Genomic DNA, 20,686 nt, shown 5'->3' with positions numbered 1-20,686 from the left:
ATCCTACGCAAAACTGATTGTTAATTGTAACGTTCATTGCCTCCTAATGACGATTTAACACTCAAATTGCGTCGCGATCCAATACATCGTCCTCCAGCCGACTTGTCTCCAAGGGTCTACTGATGCCTCGGGCACCTTAAGATCGTTCCCCTGTGAATAGATTTTCGAATCCGACGCGAAAATGATAGTTAATTGTAACGTTCAGCGCCTCCTAATGACGATGGAACACTCATATTGCGTCAAGAGTCAATACATCGTCCTCCAGCCGTCTTGTCTACAAGGGGATATTGCTGCCTCGGGCTCCATGTGGACCGTCTCCTGTGAGTCTACATTTTCGAATCCGACGCAAAAATGATAGTTAATTGTAACGTGCAGGGCCTCCTAATGACGATGCAACACTGAAATTGCGTCGAGATTCAATACATCGGCCTCCAGCCGACTTGTCTCCAGGGGTCTATTGCTGCCTCGGGAACATTATGGTCGTTCTCCTGTGAGTCTAGATTTTCGAATCCGACGCTAAAATGATAGTTAATTGTAACGTTCAGGACATCCTAATGACGATGGAACACCGAAATTGCGTCGATATTCTATACTTCGGCCTCCAGGTCTTCTAGGGTCTATTGCTGCCTCGGGCACCATATGGTCCGTCTCCTGTGATTCTACATTTTCGAATCCGACGCAAAACTTATAGTTAATTAATACGTTCAGGGCCTCTTAATGACGAAGGAGCACTCAAATTGCGTAGCGATTAAATACATTGTCCTCGAGCGGACTTGTTTCCAAGGGTCTATTGCTGCCTCTTGCACCTTATGATCGTTCTCCTGTGTGTCTAGATTTTCGAATGCGACGCAAAACTGATAGTTAATTGTAACGTTCAGGGTTTCCTAATGAAAATGGAACAGTCAAATTGCGTCGAGATTCAATACATCGTCCTCCAGCCATATTGTCTCCATGGGGATATTGCTGCCTCGTGCACCTTATGGTCGTTCTCCTGTGTGTCTAGATTTTCGAATCCGACGCAAAACTGATAGTTAATTGTATTGTTCAGGGCCTCCTAATGACGATGGAACACTCAAATTGCGTGGAGATTCAGTACATCGTCCTTCAGCCGACTTGTCTCCAAGAGTATTTTGCTGCCTCGGGCACCTTATGGTCGTTCTCCTGTGAGTCAAGATTTTCGAATCCGACGCAAAACTTATAGTTAATTGTAACGTTCAGGACCTCTTAATGACGATGGAGCACTCAAATTGCATCGAGATTCAATACATCGGCCTCCAGCCGACTTGCCTGCAAGGGGATACTGCTGCCTCGGGCACCATAAGGTCCGTCTCCTGTGAGTCTAGATTTTCGAATCCAACGCAAAAATGATAGTTAATTGTAACGATCAGCGCCTCCTAATGACGATAGGATACTCAAATTGCGCCGAAATTCATTGAATCGTCCACCAGCAACTTCTCTCCAAGGGGATATAGCTGCCACGGGCACCATATGCTCAGTCTCCTGTGAGTCTAGATTTTCGAATCTGACGCGAAACTGATTGTTAATTGTAACGTTCAGGGCCTCCTAATGACGATGGAACACTGAAATTGCGTCCAGATTCAATACATTGTCCTTCAGCCGACTTGTCACCAAGAGTCTATTGCTGCCTCTTCACCTTATGGTCGTTCTCCTGTGAGTCTATATTTTCGAATCCGACGCAAAACTGATTGTTAATTGTAGCGTTCAGGGCCTCCTAATGACGATGGAACACTCAAATTGCGTAGAGATTCAATACATCGTCCTCCAGCCGACTTGTCTACAAGGTGATATTGCTGCCTCGGGCTCCATGTGGTCCGTCTCCTGTGAGTCTAGATTTTTGAATTCGACGCAAAAATGATAGTTAATTGTAACGTTCAGGGCCTTCTAATGACGATGTAACACTCAAATCGCGTCGACATTCAATACATCGGCCTCCAGCCGAGTAGTCTCCAAGGGTCTATTGCTGCTCGGGCACCTTATGGTCGTTCTCCTGTGAGTCTAGATTTTCGAATCCGACGCATAACTGATAGCTAATTGTAACTTTCAGCGGGTCCTAATGACGATGGAACATTCAAATTGCGTCGAGATTCAAACCATCGTGCTCCAACCGACTGGTCTCCAACGTAATATTGCTGCCTCAGGCACCAAATGGTCCGTCTCCTGTGAGTCTAGATTTTCGAATCCGACGCGATACTGATAGTTAATTGTAACGTTCAGGGCCTCCTAATGACGATGGAACACAGAAATTGTGTCGAGATTCAAAACATCGTCCTTCAGCCGACTTGTCTCCAAGAGTCTATTGCTGCCACGGGCACCTTATGGTCGTTCTCCTGTGAGTCTAGATTTTCGAATCCGGCGCAAAACTGGTAGTTAATTGTAACGTTCAGGGCCTCCTTATGACGATGGAACACTGAAATTGCGTCGAGATTCAATACATCGGCCTCCAGCCGACTTGGCTCCAAGAGTCTATTGCTGCCTCGGGCACCATATGGTCCGTCTCCAGTGAGTCTTGATTTTCGAATCCGACGAACAACTGACAGTTAATTGTACCATTCAGTGCCTCCTAAAGACGATGGAACACTCAAATTGCGTCGCGATACAATACATCGTCCTCCAGCCGACTTGTCTCCAAGGGTCTATTGCTGCCTCTTGCACCTTATGATCGTTCTCCTGTGAGTCTAGTTTTTCGAATGCGACGCAAAACTGACAGTTAATTGTAACGTTAAGGGCCTTCTAATGACGATGGAACACTCAAATTGCGTCGAGATTCAATACATCGTCCTCCAGCCGACTAGTCTACAAGGGGATATTGCTGCCACGGGCACCATATGGTCCGTCTCCTGTGAGTCCGACGCGAAACTGGTAGTTAATTGTAACTTTCAGGGCCTCGTAATGACGATGGAACACACAAATTGCGTCGAGATTCAATACATCGTCCATCAGCCGACTTGTCTCCAAGAGTCTATTGCTGCCTCTTGCACCTTATGATCGTTCTCCTGTGAGTCTAGATTTCGAATGCGACGCCAAACTGATGGTTAATTGAAACGTTAAGGGCGTCCTTATGACGATGGAACACTGAAATTGCGTCGAGATTCAATACATCGTCCTCCAGCGAACTGGTCTCCAAGGGGATATTGCTGCCTCGGGCACCATATGGTCCGTCTCCTGTGAGTCTAGATTTTCGAATATGACGAAAAACTGATAGTTAATTGTACCATTGAGGTCCTCCTAAAGACGATGGAACACTCAAATTGCGTCGTGATACAATACATCGTCCTCCAGCCTACTTGTCTCCAAGGGTCTATTGCTGCTTCTTGCACCTTATGATCGTTCTCCTGTGAGTCTAGATTTTCGAATGCGACGCAAAACTGATAGTTAATTGAAACATTCAGGGCCTCCTTGTGACGATGAAACACTCAAATTGCGTCGCGATTCAATACATCGTCCTCCAGCCGGCTCGTCTCCAAGGGTCTATTGCTGCCTCGGGCACCTTATTATCATTCTCCTGTGAGTCTAGATTTTCGAATGCGACGCAAAACTGACAGTTAATTGTAACGTTAAGGGCCTCCTAATGACGATGGAACACTCAAATTGCGTCGAGATTCAATACATCGTCCTCCAGCCGACTAGTCTACAAGGGGATTTTGCTGCCTCAGGCACCATATGTTCCGTCTCCTGTGAGTCCGACGCGAAACTGGTAGTTAATAGTAACTTTCAGGGCCTCCTAATGATGATGGAACACTCAAATTGCGTGGAGATTCAATACATCGTCCTTCAGCCGACTCGTCTGCAAGGGGATATTGCTGCCACGGGCACCATATGGTCCGTCTCCTGTGAGACTAGATTTTCGAAACCGTCGCAAAAATGAAAGTTAATTGTAACGATCAGCGCCTTCTAATGACGATGGAATACTCAAATTGCGTCGAGATTCAATGAATCTTCCTCCAGCAACTTGTCTCCAAGGGGATATAGCTGCCACGGGCACCATATGCTAAGTCTCCTGTGAGTCTAGAATTTCGAATCGGACGCGAAACTGATTGTTAATTGTAACATTCAGGGCCTCCTAATGACGATGGAACACTGAAATTGCGTCGATATTCAATACATCGGCCTCTATTCGACTTGTCTCCAAGGGGAGATTGCTGCCTCGGGCACCATATGGTCGTTCTCCTGTGAGTCTAGATTTTCGAATCCGACGCAAAACTGATTGTTAATTGTGACGTTCAGGGCCTCCTAATGACGATGGGACACTCAAATTGCGTCGCGATCCAATACATCGTCCTCCAGCCGACTTGTTTCCGAGGGTCTATTGATGCCTCGGGCACCTTATGATCGTTCTCCTGTGAATAGACTTTCGAATCCGACGCTAAAATGATAGTTAATTGTAAAGTTAAGGGCCTCCTAATGACGATGGGACACTCAAATTGTGTCGATATTCAATACATCGTCCTCCAGCCGACTTGTCTACAAGGGGATATTGCTGCCTCGGGCACCATGTGGTCCCTCTCCTGTGAGTCTAGATTTTCGAATCCGACGCGAAACTGATAGTTAATTGTACCGTTCAGGGCCTCCAAATGACGATGGAACACTCAAATTGCGTCGAGATTCAATACATCGTCCTTCAGCCGACTTGTCTCCAAAAGTCTTTGGCTGCCTCTGGCACCTTGTGGTCGTTCTCCTTTGAGTCAAGATTTTCGAATCCGACGACAATTTTATAGTTAATTGTAACGTTCAGGACCTCCTAATGACGATGGAACACTCAAATTGCGTCGAGATACAATACATCGGCCTCCAGCCGCCTTGTCTCCAAGGGTCTATAGCTGCCTGTGGCACCTTATGGACGTTCCCCTATGAGTCTAGACGTTCGAATCCGACGCAAAACAGATAGTTAATTGGAACGTTCAGCGCCTCCTAATGACAATGGAACACTAAATTGCGTCGAGATTCTATACATCGGCCTCCAGCCGACTTGTCTCCAAGGGTCTATAGCTGCCTTTGGCACCTTATGGACGTTCCCCTATGGGTCTAGACGTTCGAATCCGACGCAAAACAGATAGTTAATTGTACCGTTCAGGGCCTCCTAATGACGATGGAACACTCAAATTGCGTCGAGATTCAATACTTCGTCCTTCTGCCGACTTGTCTCCAAGGGTCTGTTGCTGCGTCGGGTACGTTATGGTCGTTCTCCTGTGAGTCTAATTTTCGAATCCGACGCCAAACTGATAGTTAATTGTACCATTCAGGTCCTCCTAAAGACGATGGAACACTCAAATTGCGTCGCGATACAATACATCGTCCTGCAGCCGACTTGTCTCCAAGGGTCTATTGCTGCCTCTTGCACCTTATGATCGTTCTCCTGTGAGTCTAGATTTTCGAATGCGACGCAAAACTGATGGTTAATTGAAACATTCAGGGCCTCCTTATGACGATGGAACACTCAAATTGCGTCGCGATTCAATACATCGTCCTCCAGCCGACTTGTCTCCAAGGGTCTATTGCTGCCTCGGGCACCTTATTATCGTCCGCCAGTGAGTCTAGATTTTCGAATGCGACGCAAATCTGACAGTTAATTGTAACGTTAAGGGCCTCCTAATGACGATGGAACACTCAAATTGCGTCGAGATTCAATACATCGTCCTCCAGCCGACTAGTCTACAAGGGGATATTGCTGCCTCGGGCACCATATGGTCCGTCTCCTGTGATTCCGACGCGAAACTGGTAGTTAATTGTAACTTTCAGGGCCACCTAATGACGATGGAACACTCAAATTGCGTGGAGATTCAATACATCGTCCTTCAGCCGACTTGTCTGCAAGGGGATATTGCTGCCACGGGCACCATATGGTCCGTTTCCTGTGAGTCTAGATTCTCGAATCCGACGCAAAAATGAAAGTTAATTGTAACGATCAGCGCCTCCTAATGACGATGGAATCTTCAAATTGCGTCGAGATTCAATGAATCGTCCTCCATCAACTTGTCTCCAAGGGGATACAGCTGCCACGGGCACCATATGCTCCGTCTCCTGTGAGTCTAGAATTTCGAATCCGACGCCAAACTGATTGTTAATTGTAACATTCAGGGCCTCCTAATGACGATGGAACACTGATATTGCGTCGAGGTTCAATACATCGTCCATCAGCCGACTGGTCTCCAAGAGTCTATTGCTGCCTCGGCGCCATATGGTCGTTCTCCTGTGCATTTTCGAATTCGACGCAAAACTGATTGTTAATTGTAACGTTCAGGGCCTCCTAATGACGATGGAACACTGAAATTGCGTCGAGATTCAATACATCGGCCTCCAGTCGACTTGTCTCCAAGGGGATATTGCTGCCTCGGGCACCACATGGTCGTTCTCCTGTGAGTCTAGATTTTCGAATCCGACGCAAAACTGACTGTTAATTGTAACGTTCAGGGCCTCCTAATGACGATGATACACTCAAATTGCGTCGCGATCCAATACATTGTCCTCCAGCCGACTTGTATCCAAGGGTCTATTGATGCCTCGGGCACCTTATGATCGTTCTCCTGTGAATAGACTTCTAATCCGACGCCAGAAGATAGTTAATTGTAAAGTTAAGGGCCTCCTAATGACGATGGAACACTCAAATTGCGTCGATATTCAATACATCGTCCTCCAGCCGACTTGTCTACAAGGGGATATTGCTGCCTCGGGCACCATATGGTCCCTCTCCTGTGAGTCTAGATTTTCGAATCCGACGCGAAACTGATAGTTAATTGTAACGTTCAGGGCCTCCAAACGACGATGGAACACTCAAATTATGTCGAGATTCAATACATCGTCCTTCAGCCGACTTGTCTCCAAAAGTCTTTGCTGCCTCTGGCACCTTATGGTCGGTCTCCTGTGAGTCAAGATTTTCGAATCCGACGACCAACTTATAGTTAATTGTAACGTTCAGGACCTCCTAATGACGATGGAACACTCAAATTGCGTCGAGATACAACACATCGGCCTCCAGCCGACTTGTCTCCAAGGTGATATAGCTGCCTTTGGCACCTTATGGTCGTACTACTGTGAGTCTAGATTTTCGAATCCGACGCAAAACTGATTGTTAACTGTAACGTTCAGGGCTTCCTGATGACGATGGAACACTCAAATTGCGTCGAGAGTTAATACATTGGCCTCCAGCCGACTTGTCTCCAAGGGTCTATTGCTGCATCGGGCACATTATGGTCGTTCTCCTGTGATTCTACATATTCGAATTAGACGCAAAACTTATAGTTAATTAATACGTTCAGGGCCTCCTAATGTCGATGGAGCACTCAAATTGCGTCGCGATTCAATACATCGTCCTCCAGCGGACTCGTCTCCAAGGGGATATTGCTGCCTCGAGCACCTTATGGTCGTTCTCCTGTGAGTCTACTTTTTCGAATCCGACGCAAAACGTATATTTAATTAATACGTTCAGGACCTTCTAATGACGATGGAACAATCAAATTGCGTCGAGATTCAATACATCGGCCTCCAGCCGACTCGTCTCCAAGGGGATATTGCTGCCTCGAGCACCATATGGTCCTTCTCCTGTGAATAGATTTTTGAATCCGAGGCAAAAAGGATAATTAATTGTAACGATCAGCGAATCCTAATGACGATGGAATACTCAAATTGCGTCGAGATTCAATGAATCGTCCTCCAGCAGCTTTTCTCCAAGGGGATATAGCTGCCACGGGCACCATATGCACCGTCTCCTATGAGTCTAGATTTTTGAATCCGACGCGAAACTGATTGTTAATTGTAGCGTTCAGGGCCTCCTAATGACGATGGAACACTGAAATTGCGTCGAGATTCAATTCATCGTCCTTCAGCCGACTTGCCTCCAAGAGTCTATTGCTGCCTCGGCACCTTATAGTCGTTCTCCTGTAAGTCTAGATTTTCGAATCCGACGCTAAAATGATACTAAATTGCAACGTCCAGGGCCTCCTATTGACGATGGAACACTCAAATTGCGTCGAGATTCAACACATCGTCCTTCTGCCGACTTGTCTCCAAGAGTCTATTTCTGCCTCGGGTACAGTATGGTACGTCTCCTGTGATTCTACATTTTCGAATCCACCCAAAACTGATAGTCAATTGTAACGTTCAGGGCCTCCTAGCGACGAAGGAACACTCAAATTGCATCGCGATTCAATACTTCGTCCTCCAGCGGACTGGTCTCCAAGGGGGAATTGGTGCCTCGGGCACCTTATGGTCCGTCTCCAGTGAGTCTAGATTTTCGAATCCGACGCATAACTGATAGTTAATTGTAACGTTCAGGGCCTCCTAAAGACGTTGGAACACTGAAATTGTGTCGAGATTCAATACATCGTCCTCCAGCCGACTTGTCTCCAAGGGTCTATTGCTGCCTCTTGCACCTTATGATCGTTCTCCGGTGAGTCTAGATTTTCGAATGCGACGCAAAACTGATGGTTAATTGAAACATTCAGGGCCTCCTTATGACGATGGAACACTCAAATTGCGTCGCGATTCAATACATCGTCCTCCAGCCGACTTGTCTCCAAGGGTCTATTGCTGCCTCGGGCACCTTATTATCGTCCGCCTGTGAGTCTAGGAATTCGAATGCGTCGCAAATCGGACAGTTAATTGTAACGTTAAGGGCCTCCTAATGACGATGGAACACTCAAATTGCGTCGAGATTCAGTACATCGTCCTCCAGCCGACTAGTCTACAAGGGGATATTGCTGCCTCGGGCACCATATGGTCCGTCTCCTGTGAGTCCGACGCGAAACTGGTAGTTAATTGTAACTTTCAGGGCCACCTAATGACGATGGAACATTCAAATTGCGTGGAGATTCAATACATCGTCCTTCAGCCGACTTGTCTGCAAGGGGATATTGCTGCAACGGGCACCATATGGTCCGTCTCCTGTGAGTCTAGATTTTCGAATCCGACGCAAAAATGAAAGTTAATTGTAACGATCAGCGCCTCCTAATGACGATGGAATACTCAAATTGCGTCGAGACTCAATGAATCGTCCTCCATCAACTTGTCTCCAAGGGGATACAGCTGCCACGGGCACCATATGCTCCGTCTCCTGTTAGTCTAGAATTTCGAATCCGACGCCAAACTGATTGTTAATTGTAACCTTCTGCGCCTCCTAATGACGATAGGACACTCAAATTGCGTCGCGATCCAACATATCGTCCTCCAGCCGACTTGTCTCCAAGGGTCTATTGATGCCTCGGCCTCTTATGATCGTTCTCTTGTGAATAGATTTTCGAATCCGACGCAAAAATGGTGGTTAATTGTAACGATCAGTGCCTCCTAATGACGATGGAATAAGCAAATTGCGTCGAGATTCAATGAATCGTCCTCCAGCAACTAGTCTCCAAGGGGATATAGCTGCCTCGGGCACCATATGGTCCGTCTCCTATGAGTCTAGATTTTCGAAACCGACGCAAAACTGATAGTTAATTGTAACGTTCAGGGCCTCCTAATGACGATGGAACACTCAAATTGCATCGAGATACAATACATCGGCCTCCAGCCGTCTTGTCTCCAAGGGTCTATTGCTGCCTTGGGCACCATATTGTCGTTCTCCTGTGAGTCTAGATTTTCGAATCCGACGCAAAACTGATTGTTAATTGTAACTTTCAGGGCCTCCTAATGACGATAGGACACTCAAATTGCGTCGCGATCCAATATATCATCCTCCAGCCGACTTGTCTCCAAGGGTCTATTGATGCCTCGGCCTCTTATGATCGTTCTCTTGTGAATAGATTTTCGAATCCGACGCAAAAATGATGGTTAATTGTAACGATCAGCGCCTCCTAATGACGATGGAATAAGCAAATTGCGTCGACATTCAATGAATCGTCCTCCAGCAACTTGTCTCCAAGGGGTTATAGCTGCCTCGGGCACCATATGGTCCGTCTCCTATGAGTCTAGATTTTCGAATCCGACGCGAAACTGATAGTTAATTGTAACGTTCAGGGCCTCCTAAAGACGATGGGACACTCAAATTGAGTCGAGATTCAATAAATCGTCCTCCAGCCGACTTGTATCCAAGTGGATATTACTGTCTCAGGCACCATATGGTCCTTCTCCTGTGAATAGATTTTCAAATCCGACGCGAAAATGATACATAATTGTAAATTTCAGCGCCTCCTAATGACGATGGAACACTCAAATTGCGTCGAGAGTCAATACATCGTCCTCCAGCCGACTTGTCTACAAGGGGATATTGCTGCCTCGGGCTCCATGTGGTCCGTCTCCTGCGAGTCTAGATTTTCGAATCCAACGCAAAAATGATATTTAATTGTAACGATCAGCGAATCCTAATGACGATGGAATACTCAAATTGCGTCGAGATTCAATGAATCGTCCTCCAGCAACTTTTCTCCAAGGGGATATAGCTGCCACGGGCACCATATGCGCCGTCTCCTATGAGTCTAGATTTTTGAATCCGACGCGAAACTGATTGTTAATTGTAACGTTCAGGGCCTCCTAATGACGATGGAACACTGAAATTGCGTCGAGATTCAATACATCGTCCTTCAGCCGACTTGCCTCCAAGAGTCTATTGCTGCCTCGGCACCTTATAGTCGTTCTCCTGTAAGTCTAGATTTTCGAATCCGACGCTAAATTGATACTAAATTGCAACGTCCAGGGCCTCCTATTGACGATGGAACACTCAAATTGCGTCGAGATTCAATACATCGTCCTTCTGCTGACTTGTCTCCAAGAGTCTATTTCTGCCTCGGGTACAGTATGGTACGCCTCCTGTGATTCTACATTTTCGAATCCACGCAAAACTGATAGTTAATTGTAACGTTCAGGGCCTCCTAGCGACGAAGGAACACTCAAATTGCATCGCGATTCAATACTTCGTCCTCCAACGGACTGGTCTCCAAGGGGAAATTTCTGCCTCGGGCACCTTATGGTCCGTCTCCAGTGAGTCTAGATTTTCGAATCCGACGCATAACTGATAGTTAATTGTAACGTTCAGGGCCTCCTAAAGGCGATGGAACACTGAAATTGTGTCGGGATTCAATACATCGTCCTTCAGCACACTTGTCTCCAAGAGTCTATTGCTGCCTCGGGCACCTTATGGTCGTTCTTCTGTGAGTATAGATTTTCGAATCCGACGCAAAACTGATGGTTAATTTTAACGTTAAGGGCCTCCTAATGACGATGGAACACTGAAATTGCGTCGAGATACAATACTTCGTCCTCCAGCGGACTGATTTCCAAGGGGATATTGCTGCCTCGGGCACCTTATGGTCCGTCTCTAGTGAGTCTAGGTTTTGGAATCCGTCGCAAAACTGATAGTTAATTGTAACGTTCAGCGCCTCCTAATGACGATGGAACACTCAAATTGCGTCGAGATTCAATAAATCGTCCTCCAGCAGACTTGTATCCAAGGGGATATTACTGTCTCGGGCACCATATGGTCCTTCTCCTGTGAATAGAATTTCGAATCCGACGCGAAAATGATAGTTAATTGTAAAGTTCAGCGCCTCCTAATGACGATGGAACACTCAAATTGCGTCGAGAATCAATACATCGTCCTCCAGCCGACTTGTCTACAAGGGGATATTGCTGCCTCGGGCTCCATGTGGTCCGTCTCCTGCGAGTCTAGATTTTCGAATCCGACGCAAAAATGATAGTTAGTTGTAACGTTCAGGGCCTCCAAATGACGTTGCAACACTCAAATTGCGTCGAGATTCAATTCATCGGTCTCCAGCCGAGTAGTCTCCAATGGTCTATTGCTGCCTCGGGCACCTTATGGTCGTTCTCCTGTGAGTCTAGATTTTCGAATCCGACGCATAACTGATAGTTAATTGTAACTTTCAGCGCCTCCTAATGACGATGGAACACTCAAATTGCGTCGAGATTCAATACATCGTGCTCCAACCGACTTGTCTCCAAGGTGATATTGATGCCTCAGGCACCAAATGGTCCGTCTCCTGTGAGTCTAGATTTTCGAATCCGACGCGATTCTGATAGTTAATTGTAACGTTCAGGGCCTCCTAAAGACGATGGAACACTGATATTGTGTCGAGATTCAATACATCGTCCTTCAGCACACTTGCTCCAAGAGTCTATTGCTGCCTCGGGCACCTTATGGTCGTTCTCCTGTGAGTCTAGATTTTCGAACCCGACGCAATACTGATAGTTAATTGTAACGTTCAGGGCCTCCTAATGACGATCTAACACTGAAATTGCGCCGAGATTCAATACATCGGCCTCCAGCCGACTTGTCTCCAAGGGTCTATTGCTGCCTCGGGCACCTTATGGTCGTTCTCCTGTGAGTCTAGATTTTCGAATCCGACGCAAAACTGATTGTTAACTGTAACGTTCAGGGCCTCCTAATGACGATGGAACACTCAAATTGCGTCGAGTGTCAATACATTGGCCTCCAGCCGACTTGTCTCGAAAGGTCTATTGCTGCCTCGGGCACCTTATGGTCGTTCTCCTGTGAGTCTAGATTTTCGAATCCGACGCAAAACTGATTGTTAATTTTAACGTTCAGCGCCTCCTAATGACGATGGGACACTCAAATTGCGTCGCGATCCAATACATCGTCCTCCAGCCGACTTGTCTCCATGCGTCTATTGATTCCTCGGGCACCTTATGATCGATCTCGAGTGAATAGATTTTCGAATCCTACGCTAAAATGGTAGTTAATTGTAACGTTCAGGACTTCCTAATGACGATGGAACACCGAAATTGCATCGAGATTCAAAACATCGGCCTCCAGCTGACTTGTCTCCAAGGGGCTATTGCTGCCTCGGGCACCATATGGTCCGTCCCCTGTTATTCTACATTTTCGAATCCGACGCAAAAATGATAGGTAATTGTAACGATCAGCGCCTCCTAATGACGATGGAATACTCTAATTGCGTCGAGATTCAATGAATCGTCCTCCAGCAACTTGTCTCCAAGGGGATACAGCTGCCACGGGCACCATATGCTCCGTCTCCGTGTGTCTAGATTTTCGAATCCGACGCGAAACTGATTGTTAATTGTAACGTTCAGGGCCTCCTAATGACGATGGACCACTCAAATTGCGTCGAGATTCAATACATCGGCCTCCAGCCGACTTGTCTCCAAGTGTCTATAGCTGCCTCGGGCACCATATGGTCGTTCTCCTGTGAGTCTACATATTCGAGTCCGACGCAAAACTGATTGTTAATTGTAACCTTCGGGGCCTCCTAATGACGATGGGACACTCAAATTGCGTCGCGATCCAATACATCGTCCTCCAGCCGACTTGTCTCCAAGGGTGCCTCGGTCACCTTATTATCGTTCTATTGTGAATAGATTTTCGAATCCGACGCTAAAATGATAGATAATTGTAACGTTCAGGGCCTCCTAATGACGATGGAACACTCAAATTGCGTCGAGATTCAATAAATCGTCCTCCAGCCGACCTGTATCCAAGTGGATATTACTGTCTCGGGCACCATATGGTCCTTCTCCTGTGAATAGAATTTCGAATCCGACGCGAAAATGATAGTTGATTGTAAAGTTCAGCGCCTCCTAATGACGATGGAACACTCAAATTGCGTCGAGAGTCAATACATCGTCCTCCAGCCGACTTGTCTACAAGGGGATATTGCTGCCTCGAGCTCCATGTGGTCCGTCTCCTGCGAGTCTAGATTTTCGAATCCGACGCAAAAATGATAGTTAGTTGTAACGTTCAGGGCCTCCAAATGACGTTGCAACACTCAAATTGCGTCGAGATTCAATTCATCGGTCTCCAGCCGAGTAGTCTCCAAGGGTCTATTGCTGCCTCGGGCACCTTATGGTCGTTCTCCTGTGAGTCTAGATTTTCGAATCCGACGCATAACTGATAGTTAATTGTAACTTTCAGCGCCTCCTAATGACGATGGAACACTCAAATTGCGTCGAGATTCAATACATCGTGCTCCAACCGACTTGTCTCCAAGGTGATATTGATGCCTCAGGCACCAAATGGTCCGTCTCCTGTGAGTCTAGATTTTCGGATCCGACGCGATTCTGATAGTTAATTGTAACGTTCAGGGCCTCCTAAAGACGATGGAACACTGATATTGTGCCGAGATTCAATACATCGTCCTTCAGCACACTTGCTCCAAGAGTCTATTGCTGCCTCGGGCGCCTTATGGTCGTTCTCCTGTGAGTCTAGATTTTCGAACCCGACGCAATACTGATAGTTAATTGTAACGTTCAGGGCCTCCTAATGACGATCTAACACTGAAATTGCGCCGAGATTCAATAAATCGGCCTCCAGCCGATTTGTCTCCAAGCGTCTATTGCTGCCTCGGGCACCTTATGGTCGTTCTCCTGTGAGTCTAGATTTTCGAATCCGACGCAAAACTGATTGTTAACTGTAACGTTCAGGGCCTCCTAATGACGATGGAACACTCAAATTGCGTCGAGAGTCAATACATTGGCCTCCAGCCGACTTGTCTCCAATGGTCTATTGCTGCCTCGGGCACCTTATGGTCGTTCTCCTGTGAGTCTAGATTTTCGAATCCGACGCAAAACTGATTGTTAATTTTAACGTTCAGCGCCTCCTAATGACGATGGGACACTCAAATTGCGTCGCGATGCAATACATCGTCCTCCAGCCGACTTGTCTCCAAGCGTCTATTGATTCCTCGGGCACCTTATGATCGTTCTCGAGTGAATAGATTTTCGAATCCGACGCTAAAATGGTAGTTAATTGTAACGTTCAGGACTTCCTAATGACGATGGAAAACCGAAATTGCATCGAGATTCAAAACATCGGCCTCCAGCTGACTTGTCTGAAAGGGGCTATTGCTGCCTCGGGTACCATATGGTCCGTCCCCTGTTATTCTACATTTTCGAATCCGACGCAAAAATGATAGGTAATTGTAACGATCAGCGCCTCCTAATGACGATGGAATACTCTAATTGCGTCGAGATTCAATGAATCGTCCTCCAGCAACTTGTCTCCAAGGGGATACAGCTGCCACGGGCACCATATGCTCCGTCTCCGTGTGTCTAGATTTTTGAATCCGACGCGAAACTGATTGTTAATTGTAACGTTCAGGGCCTCCTAATGACGATGGAACACTCAAATTGCGTCGAGATTCAATACATCGGCCTCCAGCCGACTTGTCTCCAAGGGTCTATAGCTGCCTCGGGCACCATATGGTCGTTCTCCTGTGAGTCTAGATATTCGAATCCGACGCAAAACTGATTGTTAATTGTAACCTTCGGGGCCTCCTAATGACGATGGGACACTCAAATTGCGTCGCGATAAAATACATCGTCCTCCAGCCGACTTGTCTCCAAGGGTGCCTCGGGCACCTTATGATCGTTCTATTGTGAATAGATTTTCGAATCCGACGCTAAAATGATAGATAATTGTAACGTTCAGGGCCTCCTAATAACGATGGGACACTCAAATTGCGTCGCGATCCAATACATCGTCCTCCAGCCGACTTGTCTCCAAGGGTCTATTGATGCCTCGGGCACCTTATGATCGTTCTCCTGTGAATAGATTTTCGTATCCGACGATAAAATGATCGTTAATTGTAACGTTCAGGACCTCCTAATGACGATGGAACACTGAAATTGCATCGAGATTCAATACATCGGCCTAAGGCCGTCATGTGTCCATGGGTCTATTGCTGCCTCGGGCACCATATGGTCCGTCTCCAGTTGTAACCTCCCCCCCCCCCACTTATCGACCTTAATGACAGTGAAAAACTAAACCGCGTGTACCTAATGGAAATTTGGGAAAAGCAATCGTCACCGAAGTTAATCTATCGGTAAAGAGGGAGGAAAGGGTTACATCTAAATGAAAGAAAAAATGCAAATGAAACTGGTGGAAATTAATTTTGAAAAGGGGTAAAGTTAATAAAGAAAGTAAATGTGCGGCCGTTACGTTAACAATTAACTAGCGGTAATTAGATATTTGAGATTTGGGGGAAATCACGGTCGCCAGTCCTAAGGACAATTACTATAGTAACTGAAAAAGAAAGGTTATTACACATATAATTAACACTAGAAGCGTGGCAACTGAAGGTTGACACGTGTAGTGTGAAAACTGAAAGTTTGTCAGAAGTAATAAATTTCGCTACACTCTGACTTAATTTAGCAAAAGAATTAATAAAACCGGAAAATCGAAAGTTAATTTAGTGACTGAAGTTAATAGTGAGCTTTCTTTCTGAAGCACATCGAAATCCAGTAAAATACGGTTAGTCTTGGACTACCTCAACAATCATTTCAAAAGCAACTTGACTCTACGCAATTTAGAAACAAGAGATTTAACTTTGAACTTGAATTAAATGATTCTGAACTATTAACAACAGTAAAATTTAGTACGTACCAAGCTGAGCTGCAGTCACAGGTAAGCTAAAATATGCTAACAAAACTCGCACTCTTAATTTGTGCTTGTGCAATCTAAATATTGTAGCCAGCTGAACTTTGAAATTAAAGCAGTGAAATCGAATGATGCTGGCGTTTGAATTTCAACGACCCTCGGGCTCATTTCGGAAAAGGAAGGGACCCTGCTTGGCAATGCAATTGGGACAATGAGCAACAAAGGTTCATGCTAAGTTGCTGTAATTTTGCGAGGCAAATGGAACAATTTGAAAAGCTGAGGTCTGCCATACAGTTCTGAAACTTTACGTGCTTTTAGTCTTCCTTGTTGGTTGATTGAAGGTTTGCAGCCGTCGATCGAGGAGGTGGCGACAGTCACTCATTGTCGGCCGTCGCTGTTGCAGAAGCTGGATGTTGGCGCGCCTTCTTCTCGACACGGTCACCAGGCGAAACGGGCTCTTGATGTGCGCCAGCTAATGCTTCCCGTCCGCGACACCATGTCAGAAACTATCATCGCGAGTCGAGCGCAATTACATGCTGCCAAACCCCGAAAGTGCGGCAACTCGCGGGAGCGTCACACAACACACCTGCTCCACTCGCTACTCCAGCCAGACTCTCACTGCTCTGTCCGCGCTCCACGCGGCAGAGTTAACACTACCAAAGATCCTACACACTTTGATTCTTCACACGACCTATCGATGTAATCGTTCGATAGCAGTTTTCCCTAGGCAAGACCCAGCGTAAAAATACAAATAATCTTTACGAAACAAACCAATTATACATCGACATAAGTGCATAAATATATATATATCCAAACAGTAAAGCAATTACAATATATAAAGAGACAGAAATGTCATATCTTGAGGTAACAAAACAAGGAAAAAAATAATAGTACAATAGATGGAAATAGGAGGATATGCATTTCCGGCGTTACACGTGCCCCACATTGTCTGAGGATGTTCGTGTAACGTAAACAGACTCAGAAAATGTCCCAAAAAAGAAACAGCGGAAATGCATATGCTCAAAACATCAACAAAATTTAGCATTCGTCTAATTAAGCATAAATCAATTTTTAGACCATAATAATTGAGTGGAGACACTCCTAATCTTATTCCACTCTGTCATCTTGCACAAAATAAAACAGGTTGACAACATATTAAAATTCATAGAAAACATAGAAAATGGTTTAGCTATTCTAAAATTGTCAAAATTCCCAACAGTATCAAGAAATGGAATACTATTTACAGAATTAATCAGAGTACATGGTCATAAAAACAGGTAGATCAAAATACGCAAATTAATAATTAATTACATAGAATACACATTTTTACATAACCCTTTCATAATTAATATTCTCGTCATGGGAGTCCATTAAACGCTAAACAAGAAAATAACACACATCAGATCGAAAAAAACATAAATATTGACAGTAGAATTCTTTCAGCTGTCCAGGAAGAAAAACAATTCCGCCTTCCGTACTCGCAAGTACAAAGAATGCCGACAGCGGCCCAAGAGCCAACAGCGGCACAAGAGCCGACAGCGGCTCGCCTCGCCAGTATTGTTGCGCCCGCGTGTGCGGCACGCTTGATCTCACTCGCCCTTGTGACGGCGTTTCCAGAACGTCCGTTTCACTGAATTCTTTGGGAAAAACTCACTCCCGAGTAAGCTCAAGGAGTCCATAAACACTATCACAGTGGATAACTCAACACCGTCCATCATCACACGCATGTACTAGCCTGAAACTTAAAACAGCGTCTAAGTACATCGGCAATGACTAGTAAATCGCATATTCATGAAATCTTACAGCTAGTTACAAACCATATTTGCGTTGCTTAATCTACTGTGACTCAGCTGAAAACTTAAATTAGCAGCTTGGATTTTTCAATTGATAAATAATCACTCTCTCTTAAATCATTTAGTCAAAATTAATTACTTATTAATTACAACTTCTTTAATGTCCTCTTGGTCAGTCAAAATCATGGCAATCTAGCAAACCTTAAATCTTACACTCTATATTTACATATTGTACAAATTACCCATTGTGTGGTATTAATCTATCCTAGGTTGGTACAATTTCAAATCTATTATATTTCGTATACCTAACAGCTTTCCAGAGCTTGGATACTCTAAGCAATAAGCATTTGTGTGAGGTATACCAATGACTTTATATGGTCCATTATAAACAAACTTAAATTTAGAGATTTCATTGTCTATCTCGCTCGATTTCTCATGAGCTTTTACAAGTACTAAGTCTCCGATCGCAAACTTAGCAAAACGCGCTTTAGCGTCATGACGACGTATGCGAGCATCGGCTTTAAGCTTCATTACTTCTCGCAAACGATCTTTTTTCACACCAATACTAATGTCAATCCGTGGAGGGAATTTGATTATCTCTTCCACTAAACTTTTACTTCTGTCATCCAACAGGATTTCCTCTGGAGAAAATCCCGTCGATTCATGTCTCAAGGTGTTCATAATTCTCTCAAATACTGCTACATATTTGCCCCATGCCCTATGGTTGTGATGGCAATAGGTACGGCACAGTCGGCCTAGCTCGCGCATATACCTCTCAGCGGGATTCCCAGCCGGGCAATAAGCTGAAATATGGATCACCTCGATCCCATTACTTTCCAAGCCTTCATTCCACAACTTAGAAGTAAATTGTGCCCCATTGTCTGATAGAATCGCCTTGGGCTTACCAATATGAACAAAATAATCGTTCACAAGCTTGCTATAGACTGCTTTGGCTGTAGCTTTCCTAATCGGGTATAGTTTGATGAACTTGGAAAAAGCTTCTAGCACTACTAAAATGTAAGCAAAGTTTCCTGATGACTTGGGCAAAGGTCCGTACAAGTCCACGCACAGTAACTCAAAGGTGTCGTTAGGCCTTATACTTTGCATAGGACCACGACTCGTACAGTTGGTAACCTTCACCTTCTGACATAAATCGCTAGTTTTCACTCTGTCAGTAACTCGTTTTAACATGTTGTTGAAATGCACTACTTCACTCAGCTTTTCCGTACATTTCTTTGGTCCACAGTGACCATACGCCAAATGGTAGTAGTCTATTATTTCCGTGACGTATTTGCTGGGCCAGCATACCCGCCAAATATTACTATCTTCACCCTTACGTATGTACAAGATATGATCGTATATCTTGTAATACTTCCTTAATTTCTCTCCTTCTGGACTCTTTTCATCATATCGGGTTTTCACCATATTTAAACAACCATCCTCGTTCTGATGACGACGTAGATTCTTACAAATGTTCATTATTAATTTACGTCCCTCAACTTCTTTAAAATAGTACAATTTGACCACTCCATCTGCCTCATCTTTCAATAGACCTTGATTAGACTCGGGCAACCGCGACAGCGCATCCGCTACGCAATTGTCGGTCCCTTTTACGTAACAGATGTCATAGTTAAATTGCTGTAAATACAGCGACCACCTAGTCAGTCTTTCGTGAAGTAGTTTACAATCCTTCAGATAAGTGAGCGCCTTATGGTCCGTATGAATAATCACCTTACGGTCCCATAGGTAACCCTTGAACTTCTTGAATCCCCACACGATAGCGAGACACTCTTTCTCAGAAATCGTGTAGTTTCGCTCACTTTTTGATAAAGTTCGACTCGCGAACGCTATCGTCCGGTGTTCCTTATCCTCTCCTTTACCAACTTCTTGGAACAGTTCTACCCCCACCCCGTAATTCGACGAATCCGTTCCCAGATGGAAGGGTAGCGATAAATCAGGATGAAATAGTATGTTAGATCTTAACAACTCGTCTTTTAATCTCTCGAAAGCGGTCTGACACCCGTCAGTCCACACAAACGGAACATTTTTGCGTAAGAGGTTATTCAAATTTTCATCATTAAACACTTGTCCTTTTACAAATTTACGGTAAAATCCTGTGAGCCCTAGAAAACTTTTTAACTGTTTCCTAGACTTGGGTGGAGGACAATTCCTTATTGCCTCTAGTTTCTCTGGGTCTTTCGTAATACCAGCAGTGGTAATTACATGCCCTAAAAATTTCAGTTCCTGCTTCACAAATTCGCATTTCTTTAGCTTTAGAGTCATTCCGCCACGGCGCAATGCTCTAAAAACTTCATCTAACAGGTCACAATGGTCATGCCAAGTGGCATTGGCCAACAATAGGTCGTCAACATATACAGTTAATCTTGAACTCAAAGCCGGTCCTAGCACTTTATCTAGGGCCCTGATGAATACGGACACAGATATATTAAGTCCAAACGGCAGTACTCTATACTGATAACACCTGCCCGCAAACAAAAAGGCGGTGTATGGCCTAGATTCTTCTTCGAGTTCTATTTGCCAGTAACTAGCTGTCAGATCGAGGCTAGTCATGAACTTA

This window comes from Schistocerca serialis, chromosome 1, assembly GCF_023864345.2.
Source record: "Schistocerca serialis cubense isolate TAMUIC-IGC-003099 chromosome 1, iqSchSeri2.2, whole genome shotgun sequence".
In the NCBI taxonomy this organism is placed as follows: domain Eukaryota; kingdom Metazoa; phylum Arthropoda; class Insecta; order Orthoptera; family Acrididae; genus Schistocerca; species Schistocerca serialis.
Note: the sequence above shows the minus strand (reverse complement) of the source record.